This window comes from Lissotriton helveticus, chromosome 8 (assembly GCF_964261635.1).
Source record: "Lissotriton helveticus chromosome 8, aLisHel1.1, whole genome shotgun sequence".
NCBI classification, from domain to species: Eukaryota; Metazoa; Chordata; class Amphibia; order Caudata; family Salamandridae; genus Lissotriton; species Lissotriton helveticus.
Genome location: NC_136069.1, coordinates 1,103,068,115 through 1,103,082,675, shown reverse-complemented (window position 1 = coordinate 1,103,082,675; position 14,561 = coordinate 1,103,068,115).

Genomic DNA, 14,561 nt, shown 5'->3' with positions numbered 1-14,561 from the left:
GCAACAAAGGGCCAGATCACCTTCCTTCATCTAATAAAAGGGGTTGCTTTGTGACCTCAATTTCTTTTGATAGCACACTTGTAGCTCTCGCTAGAAAACAGTCTAGGGTATTGACGATCTCCCCCTCTGTCGCAAGCGCTGCAGCTTTGCGCTTACCCATGTTCCTTGAATTCCCCGAGATGTTAATGACCCTTAGATCACTGTGTCAAGCATTTGGCACAATGGGGCTTGGGGGGGGGGGGCCAGCTCAACCTCTTCCGGGCTCCAACAGGCGAGAATGGGCCTGCCCTTGGCCCGGGCACTTCCCGCACCGCGTCCCGCACCATGTGTCCACGGTGCGCTTTTAAGCGCATATATGAAAGCAGAGGAGTTGAAGTCTCCCCAGCATTGCAAGCACGGATTCTCCACAAGCAGCAGGATCCTGTGACAGGCTCCAGTGACAGGCAGCTAAAATATGTGCGTGGCCACGGGCGCTTTTGAGTATGTATGTGAAAGCAGAGGAGTGTGGGAGTTGCAGTCCTCCCCAGTAGTGCAGGCACGACTTCTCCATGAGCAGCAGGCTCCAGTGACAGGCAGTTACAATATGTTTCAGGCCGTGGCACGCTTTTAAGCGCATATGTGAAAGCAGAGTAGTGTGGGAGTTGAATCCTCCCTAGCGGTGCAGGCATGGCTTCTCCATGAGCAGCAGGCTCCAGTGACAGGCTCCAGTGGCAGGCAGCTAGAAGGATGATTCAAACCTATCACCATGTGGTTAAAGACAGATCCCTGGAGTGGATGCATTAGTCCACTGATCAACCAGACCCAGCTTCCAGGAGGACGGTGGTAAGGAAGATGATGATAGACCTTCCTCTTCAGGAGCATCATTTCACCTCCACTCGTATCGAGATGGGGGTTTTAAGATAGCAGGATCCTGTCTTTTGTTATTATCCCATGCAAAGTCAACAGCAGGTACCCTTGGTTCTGCACACTTGCAGACAACTGATGAAGCTCTGGTAACATCATCCTTACTTCCTCCTCCTCAACTTTGATCCATTCCTCTAGGCAATACCCTCATGCACTGCACTGCTAACACAGAGCTAGCAAAATTGTACGATTTGTATGGTTAGTACAGGAAAAGCAAGAGCAACCCAATATGTCCACGTGAACTTTGGTATAAATGTAGTAATTGAAAACAGTTGTTCGCTTGAAGCTCATTTTCAAGCACAATGTAATACCACAGACTTCTGTGCAGGCTTAATCTGTATAGGATACGTTATAATAGACAAGACATGTATTCAGTAAAGAATAATCATTTTACAAATGTAAATAATACCATTACACCCAGTATTTCATAATTTCTTAATCAAATCCGATTCAACCGAACCAAAGTTTTATTTAGAACTACAAAAACAAACAATTCTCATCGAATTCATAGTGAAGTGAACATTAGAAAGATTTAGGAAAAACATCCCAAGTGAAAAACCAGAACCAAACAAAGAGAAAGTGACCCTTTAGGTGAGTATGTACTGTCGTGTAATTCTGATAAATCTATATAAGATCTGCACTTTTATATGGGCTTGGTGCCTGAACTTATTCTCGACACCCCCACCGGATATGTATACCAGCTAGCTCACAGTGCCACTAGAAAATCCTCTTATAAAGGAGAGAATAGTTCTTGGCAACTTTCGAACATGACAACCATGATCCCTCAGAATCGTGGAGAACTGTTTTGAATCCGCCCAGGGGAAAGAAGCAATTTTCCGGTCAAGAGGTTATCTGCACAGCTTCTGTGACGAGGGTCTTCCAGTCACGCAAGTACCCAGTTTAACAAGTTTAATTTGAACGTAAAGACTTTCAGATAAATTTAACAGTTTTGTGTCACGTGACAACTACAGTTTGTAAATATATTAGGCAGTCTCATTGAAATCCAGGAGAGCATTATATCTGTGAGGAAAGTACCTTACCTGATTAGTAGTTCCTGTTGACTCTTCAGTCTCTGTATCAACCTATAAACCAAAAAAAGAGAAATGTTAATAATACTTTAGAGAAAAGTTAAATAAATCAGAGAAGGAATAGTCAGTCCAGAAGGAAATAATTGTTGATGTTCTTTATAGGATATTGCAAAAAAAACTCAGTTATACCTAGAGGTGTACCTTAATCTAAAACTACTAATATCCTTAAGAAGAGAGGCAATAGCTCGGTCTCATTTGGGTAGGTAGCAGAGAAGTAAGGAAGTGAGATTCGTATTTATATTTTTTTGTTGGTACACACCTAGCTAGACATAAGTAATTTTTTGGGTTGTGTGTTGCAGTGTTACACAGCGCTGAGGCAAGTCAAAAGGCAGCTGTAAATGACATCCGACTAGAAGACCGGGCAGTTTCTTCTCTGTCACATACCCTTTTCCCCCTCAGGAATTATTTCACCCTTCCAGAATATTTCCTTGGGAGTGCGGAGGAAGACTCCGGGAGGCATTGTATTTATTCTTCATTCTGCTCCTGTGAGGTATCTGGGAAAACTTCAAGTAAGACTCTGGCAGTTAAGCCCAAACTTTTTGATTCTTCCTCCTAGTCTTTCCTGATCTGTCTTTGTTGGTTTTAGGACTCTGAGCACATTACCACTGCTGATCGGTGCTAAAGTGCATATACTCTCTGTGTAAATTGTGTTATGGATTGGTGTTTCCATGATTAGCATATTAGATTTACTGGTACGTCCCTAGCACTGGGAGTGCCAGGGCCTGTAAATCAAATGCTACTATTGGGCCTGCAGCACTGTTTGTGCCACTCACAGAAGTAGCACTGTAAAGGTAACTGCCATGTCGACTTGGCAGGTGCACCTACTTGCCAGGCCCTTATCTTCCCTTTTCTTACGTATAAGTCACCCCTATGGTAGGCCCAAGGCACCCCTGTGGGCAGGGTGCTGTGTATGTTAAAGGTAGGACATGTACTGATGTGTGTAACATGTCCTGATAGGGAAATACTGCCAAATTCGTTTTTCAAAATGGGAATGCTATCTGTCCCATAGGGTAGAATGGGAGTTTATTTATAACATCTAATAAATATACCTTTCCATTGGGACAAGATAAGAAGGTAAAGTGTAGTATGCCTGAACTTAGAATGTAAAAATGCATCTTTTAGTAAAGATTATTTTTATGTTTTTGTTTGTAACTACCCCTTTTAGAAAGTAGGTATTATCTTGCTTAGCCATTCTATGTGCCTCTGTTGGTTTGTGCATTGACTGTGTGGCTTTGGAGTGACAGGGGTTGGGGAGGTGCATTATCTCAGACAGCCACTGGGGGGGGATGATGTGTGTCCTGTCTTTCCTGAATGAGTCAGGACTAAGCTGAATAGACCTGCGCTGCATTCAGAGTAGTGGGAGGAGTTTCCACTAGCACCTGAATAGTCTTGGTCTGTATTTAGAGTGGTGGGAGGAGATTTCCCTTGCCCCTGAATAGGCCCTGCCTGCCTTAGACAATGCTGTCCCCACCTCCTGCCAGGAAGATGGGCCCGAGAGGACAGAACTGTTTTGTCTGAGCACAGACACCCTCTGCCTCCAGACAACATATGATTTTGCTGGATAAATGTTGAGGCCCCAACCCCAGGGATTCAGATTACTGCTGAACTAAGGAACCTGCCAGGAAGAAGAGCTGGAAAAGCTGTCAGGAGGAACTGCCTGCTCTGTTGTGTTTTCCTGCTGCTTGCTGCTTCTGTCTTAGGCAGGGAAAATACTGGAGTGTTCTTTCATCATCCTGCTATTAGAGTTTTCTCCAAGGGCTTCAGGTAGAGATTGCCTCCTGTTGGAAATCTCAGAGATAGAAAAGACTTCAGAGATAACTCACTGGAATCAAAAAGACTTCAGAGATAACTCGCTGGAATCAAGGAACCTGCCAAGAAGAACAGCTGGAAGAGTTACCAGGAGGAGTACTGCCCCTTTGCTGTGTTGTTCCTTTGTTATGTTGGCCTTAAGTATGGGCTGAAAATCCATTCCGTTCGTGGAATTTGTGGACTTTTAGCAATTTTGCGGTCCGCAAATCACGCGAATTTGTCCAAAAATCCGCAATTCGCAAGCTGGCTGATTTTTTTGCTTGGTCGCGCTTCAAAAAGACAATCTCGCGCGCGCGCGGCTTTGACTTACCGTGATTCTGAGTTCGCCGAGTTGTTTTTCCTCCCGGTTTGCGTGCGCTGCGCCATTTTGGATCTTGCTGCGTGATCGCGCTAGAGTTTTTCGACTGTGAGTACGTCATCGCTGCCCGCCATCTTGCACAGCGAGAGTTTGACAACGCGAATACGTCAAAAGGGCCCGCAATCACACATCGCAGGAGTAAACAATTGCGAACACATAGATGCGGTGCGCAGCTGACTTCCAACGGGAGATTTGAACAGCTCGCTTTCCAGAACTTGCAAAAATTGCAATTCTGCCCAAGAAATCCACCGCAGGCAGCATAAACCTTCTGAAAATGATGATTTTGATCAGAATAACTCCTCAGATTGACATTTGGCTGCACTTTTTTGTGCAAGGAGTGCATTTTTTTTGGGGGGGGAGGAAGGAAGTGCCCCAGACTCTCCAACTTCCTGTTCCTGTCCAGCAGGCTCCTCCCAGTGCTTTGTCCATGTCCTGGTCACTTTTCATTTGGATCTGGAGCTGGAAGGATTACTTTTTGTGGCTGCTGCTGGATATTTGTATTTGAGGACTTTTTGAACTTTGGATCACTTTTGGATTTGGGATTTTACAAGTACGTTGGTGTTGTTTGTTTGGGGCATTGCAGTTGCTGCAACTACAATTTTAAAACTTTTTCACAACTTTAAAATAAATATATTGTGGGTAGCCACAGAATCCACTAGGGCCAGGGTTAATCATGAGGGCATGATACAACTGTGTCTGTTAGTTTTGCTGAACTTAAAACTCATTTATGTCATGGAATTTTAGCTCACTGTTATAGGTGGAATTTGTTTTTCAAATTTTGGGGTGCCTGTAAAGCCACACTAGCCAGTAGGCCCAGGGGTACTCAGTGGTGCATGGACCAATTCTTTCTGTGGGGTGTCTTGAATTTAAACATCACTGAGGGCATGGATGGCACTGGATTGTGGGGATTTGTGTGTGTTTTTCAACTTTTTTGGGTGTTGTTGGGACCTGGCCATGTGGGTGGAGCCATTTTGAGGCCTGGTACAGGCAGGGCCTGGCAATGTGGGTGGGGGTCAAGGGGCCATTTTGAAGCCAGGCAGTGTGCTCAGGCCTGCACCCAGTTTGACTTGCTTTCATCCATTATGCCCAGGGGTACTCAGTGGTGCATGGAACAAGTGTTTCTGTGGGGTGTCTTTAATTTGAACATCATTGAGGGCATGGATGGCGTTGGATTGTGGTGATTTTTGTGTGTTTTTTTACTTTTTGGAGTGCTGATGGGGCCTGGCGATGTGGGTGGGGCCCATTTTGATGCCTGGTACAGGCAGGGCCTGGCCATGGTGGTGGAGGTCAAGGGGCCATTTTGAAGCCAGGCAGGGTGCTCAGGCCTGCACCCAGTTTGACTTGCTTTCATCCATTATGCCCAGGGGTACTCAGTGGTGCATGGACCAAGTCTTTCTGTGGGGTGTCTTGAATTTAAACATCATTTAGGGCATGGATTGCATTGGATTGTGGTGATCTTTGTGTTTTTATTCGACTTGGGGCCTGGCTACGTGGGTGGGCACCATTTTGCGGCCTGGTACAGGTAGGGCCTGGCCATGTGGGTGGGGGTTAAGGGGCCATTTTGAAGCCAGGCAGTGTGCTCAGGCCTGCACCCAGTTTGACTTGCTTTCATCCATTATGCCCAGGGGTACTCCGTGGTGCATGGACCAAGTCTTTCTGTGGGGTGTCTTGAATTTAAACATCATTGAGGGCATGGATGGCATTGGATTGTGGTGATTTGTGTGTGTTTTTTTACTTTTTGGGGTGTTGTTGGGGCCTGGCCATGTGGGTGGGGGCCATTTTGATGCCTGGTACAGGCAGGGCCTGGCCATGTGGGTGGTGGTCAAGGAGCAATTTTGAAGCCAGGCAGGGTGCTCAGGCCTGCACCCAGTTTGACTTGCTTTCATCCATTATGCCCAGGGGTACTCAGTGGTGCATGGACCAGGTCTTTCTGTGGGGTGTCTTGAATTTAAACATCATTTAGGGCATGGATGGCATTGGATTGTGGTGATTGTTGTGTTTTTATTTGACTTTTTGGGGTGTTGTTGGGGCCTGGCTATGTGGGTGGGCACCATTTTGAGGCCTGGTACAGGTTAGGCCTGGCCAAGTGGGTGGGGGTTAAGGGCCATTTTGAAGCCAGGCAGTGTGCTCAGGCCTGCACCCAGTTTGACTTGCTTTCATCCATTATGCCCAGGGGTACTCCGTGGTGCATGGACCAAGTCTTTCTGTGGGGTGTCTTGAATTTAAACATCATTGAGGGCATGGATGGCATTGGATTGTGGTGATTTTTGTGTGTTTTTTTACTTTTTGGGGTGTTGTGGGGGCCTGGCCATGTGGGTGGGGGCCATTTTGAGGCCTGGTACAGGCAGGGCCTGGCCATGTGGGTGGGGGTCAAGGGGCCATTTTGAAACCAGGCAGTGTGCTCAGGCCTGCACCCAGTTTGCCTTGCTTTCATCCATTATGCCCAGTGGTACTCAGTAGTGCATGGACCAAGTATTTCTATGGCGTGTCTTGAATTTAAACATCATTTAGGGCATGGATGTCGTTGGATGGTGGTGATTTGTGTGTGTTTTTTGACTCTTTGGGGTGTTGTTGGGGCCTGACCATGTGGGTGGGGGCCATTTTGAGACCTGGTACAGGCAGGGCCTGGACGTGTGGATGGTGGTTAATTGTCTGTTGCTGATGTTTCATATGTATAGTCTAATGAATTCACACGATATAGACATCATGGGCCCCGGGGCGCAGCAGGCATTTGCGCCCGCTTTGCGTGCCCGTGGGGCGCTTTGGTACTATAAAAGGGTATACAGATGCTTGCGCGCCCCTTCTATAATACCGATAGCGCTGGCGCACTTAAAGCGCCAGCACTATCAACAGAGGGTGTCCCCTTATTTGTATAGGGGGGTGTCCTATGCATATGAGGGAATTCCTTTGACTCTGCGTCAGTGCCATATTACAGACGCGGACACAGAATCAAAGAAGCTCTCAGGAGGTGCACTGACAGTGTGTCATTTAACAGGTGGTGCACTGTCAGTGCACCTCATAACAGCAGGCCTCTGCAGGAGGAAAAGGGGGTCCCATGGACGCCCCAGACATGCCCTTGCAGGCAGGTGCAATCACTTACTGCAAACGCCTGCAAGGGGATCTTTAAACCCCTTTGAAAGGGAGCGGCTGCTCTGTTTTCACATGAATGCCCTGCCCTTGGAGCAGCATGAGTTCGCGGCTGCTCTGGGAGCAGCACATTAACCATAATGGGGCGCATTGGCATTGTTTGCGCCCAGCGCACTTTTTGAAAGATGCGTCGGGTGCAAACAATGCCAATACGTAATACGACGCCATGTTTTCTATTAACCCCTTGGATGCGTCGGACGGCCGGACGGCTGGGGGCCGTCCGTGTTACAGTGGGCGTGTGCGGAGGACGACCGGAGGCCGTCCGAACCACGCCCACCTTTTATTTCACCCTCATCACGGCGGAATTTCTGCCGCGGTTAAAGGGTTAAAAAGGATACCTCATAATAGAGGAGTTTTGCCTTTTTTACACCTGTGTTAAAAATTCTGCACATTCATTAAACCCATGCAATGCTGTCCCATGTTCTGCTGTGGTGATGCATCATAGCATGCCTTAAACAAATGTACAGCTAGTATAAACATATTACAGGATTCATGGCAGCAATCCTATGTCCAGGATCATGTCTGTATTAATCAATATGGCATGAGGAACATAGGGTTAATTCATTGGAGTTGCAGGACTATCAGCTTCTTTAGCAAATGTATGTACAATTTGTTCGATAATTTTTTTATTGTATGGGCAGTTGTCTTCACATGTACAAACATTGACTCAGGATTTAAGCTTATAGGCATTTGTAGCAGAAGAATGCATGGGTGATAATCGTCCACATACGCTGTTGGCCAGGTTCTGTATTTATTGATGCCATAATTGGAGTACCACAACAGTGCTGACGGAAGGAATTCCCATCTAATCGCCTGTGAAGGAGTACTACTTGTGAGAAAAATCCTCTCAGAAAACCCTATTAGAATGGTGGTCTCTGGTGCATCAGCAGGTAGATTGCTCTAGTGGAGCTAGTTGAGGCACATTACATGATGACACCAGCCAGCCTGATTTCAATTCTGCTGTAAAAGGTAGAGTCCAGTAGCCACGTACCTGGTTTTAATGCTATGAAGAGACTTCACTGACATCACGGAAATCATGGACAATCCCCAACGTGGTTCCATCCCATTTATGGAGCATGGTGATCCATTCTATAGAGTGAAACAGCACCAACAAATTTACAAAATAGAATTACATCCCACATAGTGGGAAACATTGCGTAAGGACTGCTGAAGTGGAGACCTTGAGTATGCTTCGAGAACCAATATGTCATCTATGTAATAGATATTTCTCACTGACATAAAGATATACTTAGGTGGAAAAAAGTTAACCAGCAAGCAGTGTTTAATTGAGGTCACATATGTATATATGGATAAAATATTATGACAGATGTTCCTCTCTATCATGTTCCTCTAAAACACATGACAACATCTGGTTCGGGAGCCTATTATGACCTACAGTGGTTGTGTATATTTTACCAATTGCATTACTACTTTGTGGATTCGCCCATTTAAACAGCATACCCCATAATTTGGCTTTGTCAACAGAATGAAAATCCATTGAAAATTCCACAATTACAGTGTAAGGTCACTGTTCTATGGACCAAATCCCTTCAAGCCATGGATTTTAGTTCTATCACACAGTGCACCACTGTTCTTGAAAAACAAATTGGTAATTGGGTAGCCAACCTGAATTGCTTACATAAAGGATCAACCTCTACAAATGTATGCATTGCAAAGATCTTGACACAGGGTTCACAAAGACCACTCTTCTATAACTAGCAAGCAGTCATTTATCCATGTTCGTGCAAATTGGCCAGAGTCTCAAATATTACCAGAACAACCAGGCATCACTATGCCACTGTGCTAAATGAATGTTTTGGAATACAGTTAGCTTGCTACTCAATCAAACCAGCCGTCTAAATCATCTCATTCAATTACTTATTTTTGATGACACAATAGTATCTTCCCTTGATCATGAGCATAATGCCCTGGGAAAGCTTAATTGGTGCAGTGAGGAGAAAAACTGGGATGGTACGCTAGCTAGTGACAAGGTGAAGAGGCACAACTTATCTATCATCTCATAAAGTGACATCCCTGAAATCATGGGTAATACCCAAGATACAGCCAAACCGTTTAAAAACATAGTGATACAGTAGTGATTTTGACACCTCACAGAGCTGCTAAGGTTGCTTTTTGTGGACAGTGGCATTCTTAACCCACAATAGGAATCCCCCTGGATTGTCTGATGCATATGTGACCCCAAAAGTGCAGAATCAAGCCTACTTCCTGATTAGCTCCTACTTCCCATGTGATATAGGCTATTTGAATGATACCAGTAGGTCAGCAAGACCAACATCTATACATTTTCATACATGGTACAGTTCATCTATGTATTTGGTCCCCGTGAGTCTTTGGGGGCATGACCAGAACTCCATTCTTTTCTATCCCTTAAATATGCTAGAGGGCACAGTTCAGACATAAGAGGGTAGCCTGTGGTTTGTCCTTTGAGTAGCCATCTCCAAAGCAGTGTTTGAGATCATAGGATTATTCATCAGAGCACTGAGCAATATTTTTTAGTCAGACTTGAGAGCGGTGCTCCTAGAAAGTTCCTAAACCACTTTGCCCTTAGCTCCTCCATATTTCATAAATGTCCACAAGGGACATATAACTCTACTCATCTTCAACTTGTAGTGCAGAGATTAGGATACGTATAAGAGTTACATACAAGACAATGTTTACAAATCTCAAATTGAAGGATACTATGGCAGATAAGGCTTCGACAAGGTCTGAGTGAATGTTTAGGGAGCTAACTGAAAAACATAAAAGAAGGGAGCAAAGGAGGCAAGCAGCTTGGTATCCAGACATAAAGACAAAGAGTATAGGCATATTGAATGAATCAGCAGTGGAAGCATTATGTGTACAGGGAAATGTGGGTCTATAGGTTTGGCGTAAGATTCATCTGGGAGTGGTGGGAATGTTTTATGGAGAGCAGTGACACTAATGCTGGAACTCAATTTAATGTGCTTAAGATAATGGCTCTTAAGAGAAGGTGATTTTTGAAGGTCAGTATGTGTTTGGGATTTAAGGTCTCCACAGACATAACATGGGACAGAATAGATTTCATGGACATTTATTTCAATATTGTAAGATGGAGTGGGTCGAAGAAACTTTTAACTTAAAGCATATATATATATATATATATATATATATATATATATATATATATATATATATATATATATTACCTACTGGCGGTCGCCAGTAGGTATATATAGTTAGGATTTTTTCTCTATGGGTTTTTTGAAAATTCTATGTCTAATAACTTTGGCGTTTGTGGACGGAATTGGCTGAAATTTTCAGGAAAATGGCACATTTTGTTTCTGAGCAGCCCTTGAAAATATGGGGGGGGTTCGTCCACTGGGGGCCGAGAAAAAAGGGGGGTCCCAAAACGTGTTTTTAACATTGAGTTTTCCATAGGGCGGTTGGCCTCACTTTTAGCCCGAACGGCTGAATGGATTTGCACGAAACTTGGCAAAATTGTAGGGACTGGTAGCCCGATGTGCCTTTTGTAGGTCTCAATATATGTGCTCCAGTGGATTTTGAGAAATTAACGTTTAAAAAAAGATATATATCTGTAACAGCGGACCGGGCAGCGCACTGGTTCGCGGACTTTTCGCGCAACGGAGCTTTGTGAAGCGAAGCTGATTGGTTCTCCGGCGTCTGTCAACATTCCAAACAGTCCGTAGCGGCCGCCATCTTGTCTCTCGGTAGGATCGAGAGACAAGAGGAGGTCAAAACAAAGGGGGAAATAACTATAAGGGGGCATAGTAGATCCTCGCTGACCCCCTAGGTTTGATGTGGAGGTTTTAAAAGGGCCCCGCGGGGCAAAAAAAAATAATAATAATAATAATTGAACGGCTGAATGGATTTGCACGAAACTTGGCAAAATATTAGGGACTGGTAGCCCGATGTGCCTTTGCTAGGTCTCAATATATGTGCTCCAGTGGATTTTGAGAAATTAACGTTCAAAAAAAGATATATATCTGTAACAGCGCTCCGCTTCGCGTAACGGAGGTTTGCGAAGCTGATTGGTCATTCTGTCACTGGGCTATAGTTGGGCTACATCTGGCTGATATTTGGGCTACATTTGTTTTTTTGTGTGTCTGGCGGCCATCTTTGGGCTACATTGGGCTACATTGGGCTTCATTGGGCTACATTCGGCTAATTAGCAAATAGCTCATCGCAAACTAGGAATGGTAAAGAATCGCTATTTATTCCTTAAAGTTCGCTATTTAGGAAATGCAAATAACTTTGATGATACATATGGCGGTTCATCTCTAACAAGATAAGAAGCATAGGGATACATTTATGATGACTGGCGCATCACCAGGGATGTGTTAGTCATTCTGTGCCGCTGTTCCGTCACCTATGGTGTGCTGCATTTACAATGCGGCGCATCATGGGGCAAAAACAGCACAGATGCGTGATGTATCTGTGCCGTAAAGGTGGCGCATTGCTGGAGTTGTATCGCAAGTGTGATGAAGCTCCAGCAAGGGTCGGGGGTGCCCCTGTCGCAGGGTTTCTGTTCTCACACAGAACTGTGGACAGAGGATTGGAACCTCGGCGAATTAGGGTGTCCCAAAACTCACGTTAGTAATCAAAAACTATTTAGCAAGCTAGGTACAGTGTCACATTGGATATAACAAACTCTCAATGTTTAGACAATCCAGAATATGAACTTATAGTACCTCAGGATACGTGGAATTCATGAACAGTCGGTCGTTATAGATTTCTTAGAAACCAGAACATGGAGTTAAGAAGAACAGATGTGTATTTGAAATGTTTATTTACTAATGCCGTCTTCTCAGGCGTAGTACCTTAGATAATAAAAGTACACATATTATCAGTAGCAAAATTACCAGCATAGTTACTAGTACATAAAAAGTGAATGGTGATAGTATGTTAACATGCTGTAAATGAATAAGAGTTAGCAACACTTATAAGCAGCCGCGGGCCGTGGAGGGAGTTACGGTGAGGCAGGGAGGCGGGGAGGGGGAGAAGCAGGGTGGAGAATACAAGTACACATATTATCAGTAGCAAAATTACCAGCATAGTTACTAGTACATAAAAAGCGAATGGTGACAGTATGTTAACATGCTGTAAATGAATAAGAGTTAGCAACACTTATAAGCAGCCGCGGGCCGTGGAGGGAGTTACGGTGGGGCAGGGAGGTGGGGAGGGGGAGGGGCAAGGTAGAGAGGGCTCCACCCTGCTTCTCCCCCTCCCCGCCTCCCTGCCCCATCGTAACTCCCTCCACGGCCCGCGGCTGCTTATATCTCACCCTCCCTAATACACATATTATATTATTTGCTAAGAAGGTCTCTTTGTGTTGGTTTAGGGCGTGCCCATACTTTAGTGTCTTAGATTTGAAGGAATCACATCAGCATACACCAGCTCTCTCTTCATGTGAACCGCATCAACTGTTGTGTATGTGTGTTCGGCAAAGCAATATAAAACCCGCCTCATGCCCAGAATTGGCAGAAGTTGCACTTATGTTATGAGTATGAAGTCGTGGAGATCAGACCTCATAACAATTCTGTATCGTGTTGTTCTTGAAACTTTAGCACTCGCTGTACAGATATAGTTTAACAAGTAAAGCAGATAGTATACCAATAACATATTATTCTCATGTAAACCACGATGAACTACTAGGTGGAAAGCTAAAGCAACAACTAAGTGTCGTGTGCAGAAGTTGCAAAAAAGGAAAAATGGCGTTTAAACCGGTAATGAGCCCATGCTAACTTAACACGGTGTAAAGATATCCAGGACCTAGATGACACCTCCTCATGATCCGGAAACGAACTGAATAAGATAATAGAAGTGCCATCTCATGAGAGCAGATTGCAAGTTTATATGTGGACGGTCCGCAAGGTAAAGCATTAAAAACTAGGAAAATTTAATGCTAAAGAAAAATAAAACAGCCAAGTACTTTATCGAGTCTTAAGCCAATAGGCAAGGTAAATAATAAAAACTTGACAAATAAGTCAATGAATTGTCAATGAAATGCTAGTACTCAGCATATCAAACATGAAAAAGGTCTATGACATAACTGTGTATGCAAAATAAGCTGCAACAGCCTCCAATAGGAAGTCACCGTCTTCATCCGAAAACAGTTCAGCCATCCAATTTAAAAGCGGAAAAGAACATACGTGCTCTCCCAGCACCGGATCCTCTATCACCATCAGAGGACAGCTCGGTGGGTTTTCAAGAAAGCTCTGTTCCAAGAAAGACTGTGCTGCCGCCAGTAAATTCCAGGGACCAAGTAGTCCATGCATCAATGCCACAGCCATAATCCTTTCGCCAGGACAAACCAACTCGTGAGTAATGATAGGAGTCATCAGCTGATTAAAGTCGACGTCAGGAGAAACCGGTCCGCAGAGACACAAATCAATGGCCCAATCGAAATCACAGGTCAGGCAGTGAAATACAGGCTGGACACAGGTGAAGTAGGAGAACCGAAAAGATAATCCATATGCCGTGCTTAATATCGCCAACGGCATTGTGCCATAATATTCTAGCATGCGATTGCGGAACAGTGTCAGCAGCTGCAGGGTCGGAGGTTGCATAGGAGGGACATCCATATTTAAAAATGTAAAAAAGCACAAGAGCGTCCGCTGGTAATGCAAGTAAAAATGCCAATCCACGAACCAGAGTGCAGAAAATACAATGAAAGGAAGCAGGGATGACTCCAAAGATTTTCTCAAATGAAGTCACGAGACCACTGGTAACAACTTAAAAAAAGTGTGCCAGGGATTTTGTGGAGGATGCGTTAAAGATAGTCGGAAACATGTTGCTGAAATTGAAAGGCAAACCTGTGTACGGGTGTTCGCTATGTGAAGTACGAAAGTTTCACGGGCCGAACTCAAGGCCTCCTCTCTCTGAGACAAAAGAGCTCTTATTCTTGCCATGCCGTTGAAACGTGTCCCAAGGTTGGTATTTGTGGCCAGATTGAAAACTCCCTATGTTCATGTGTGGGAGGAAATAGAACATTTCTGCAGCAAATAACCCGTTCACTTACTGTTACGATAAAAGGAATACTTTTAATTAACTCAGAACAATCTTCATTATTGAGCATCAAATAACTACCATTTTCCAACAACTTGAACGTGGGGATGATAGCAGGAACTGGCGTGCCTTGCAACACGCAAGCCATATTTGGTCGGTGTTTGTTGCATGAATCGTGTAACTGTATGTGCCTACACATTAGTGAATGATCTGGCGTCTCAGTGCATTCCTCTCCATTCAGATAAACTTCT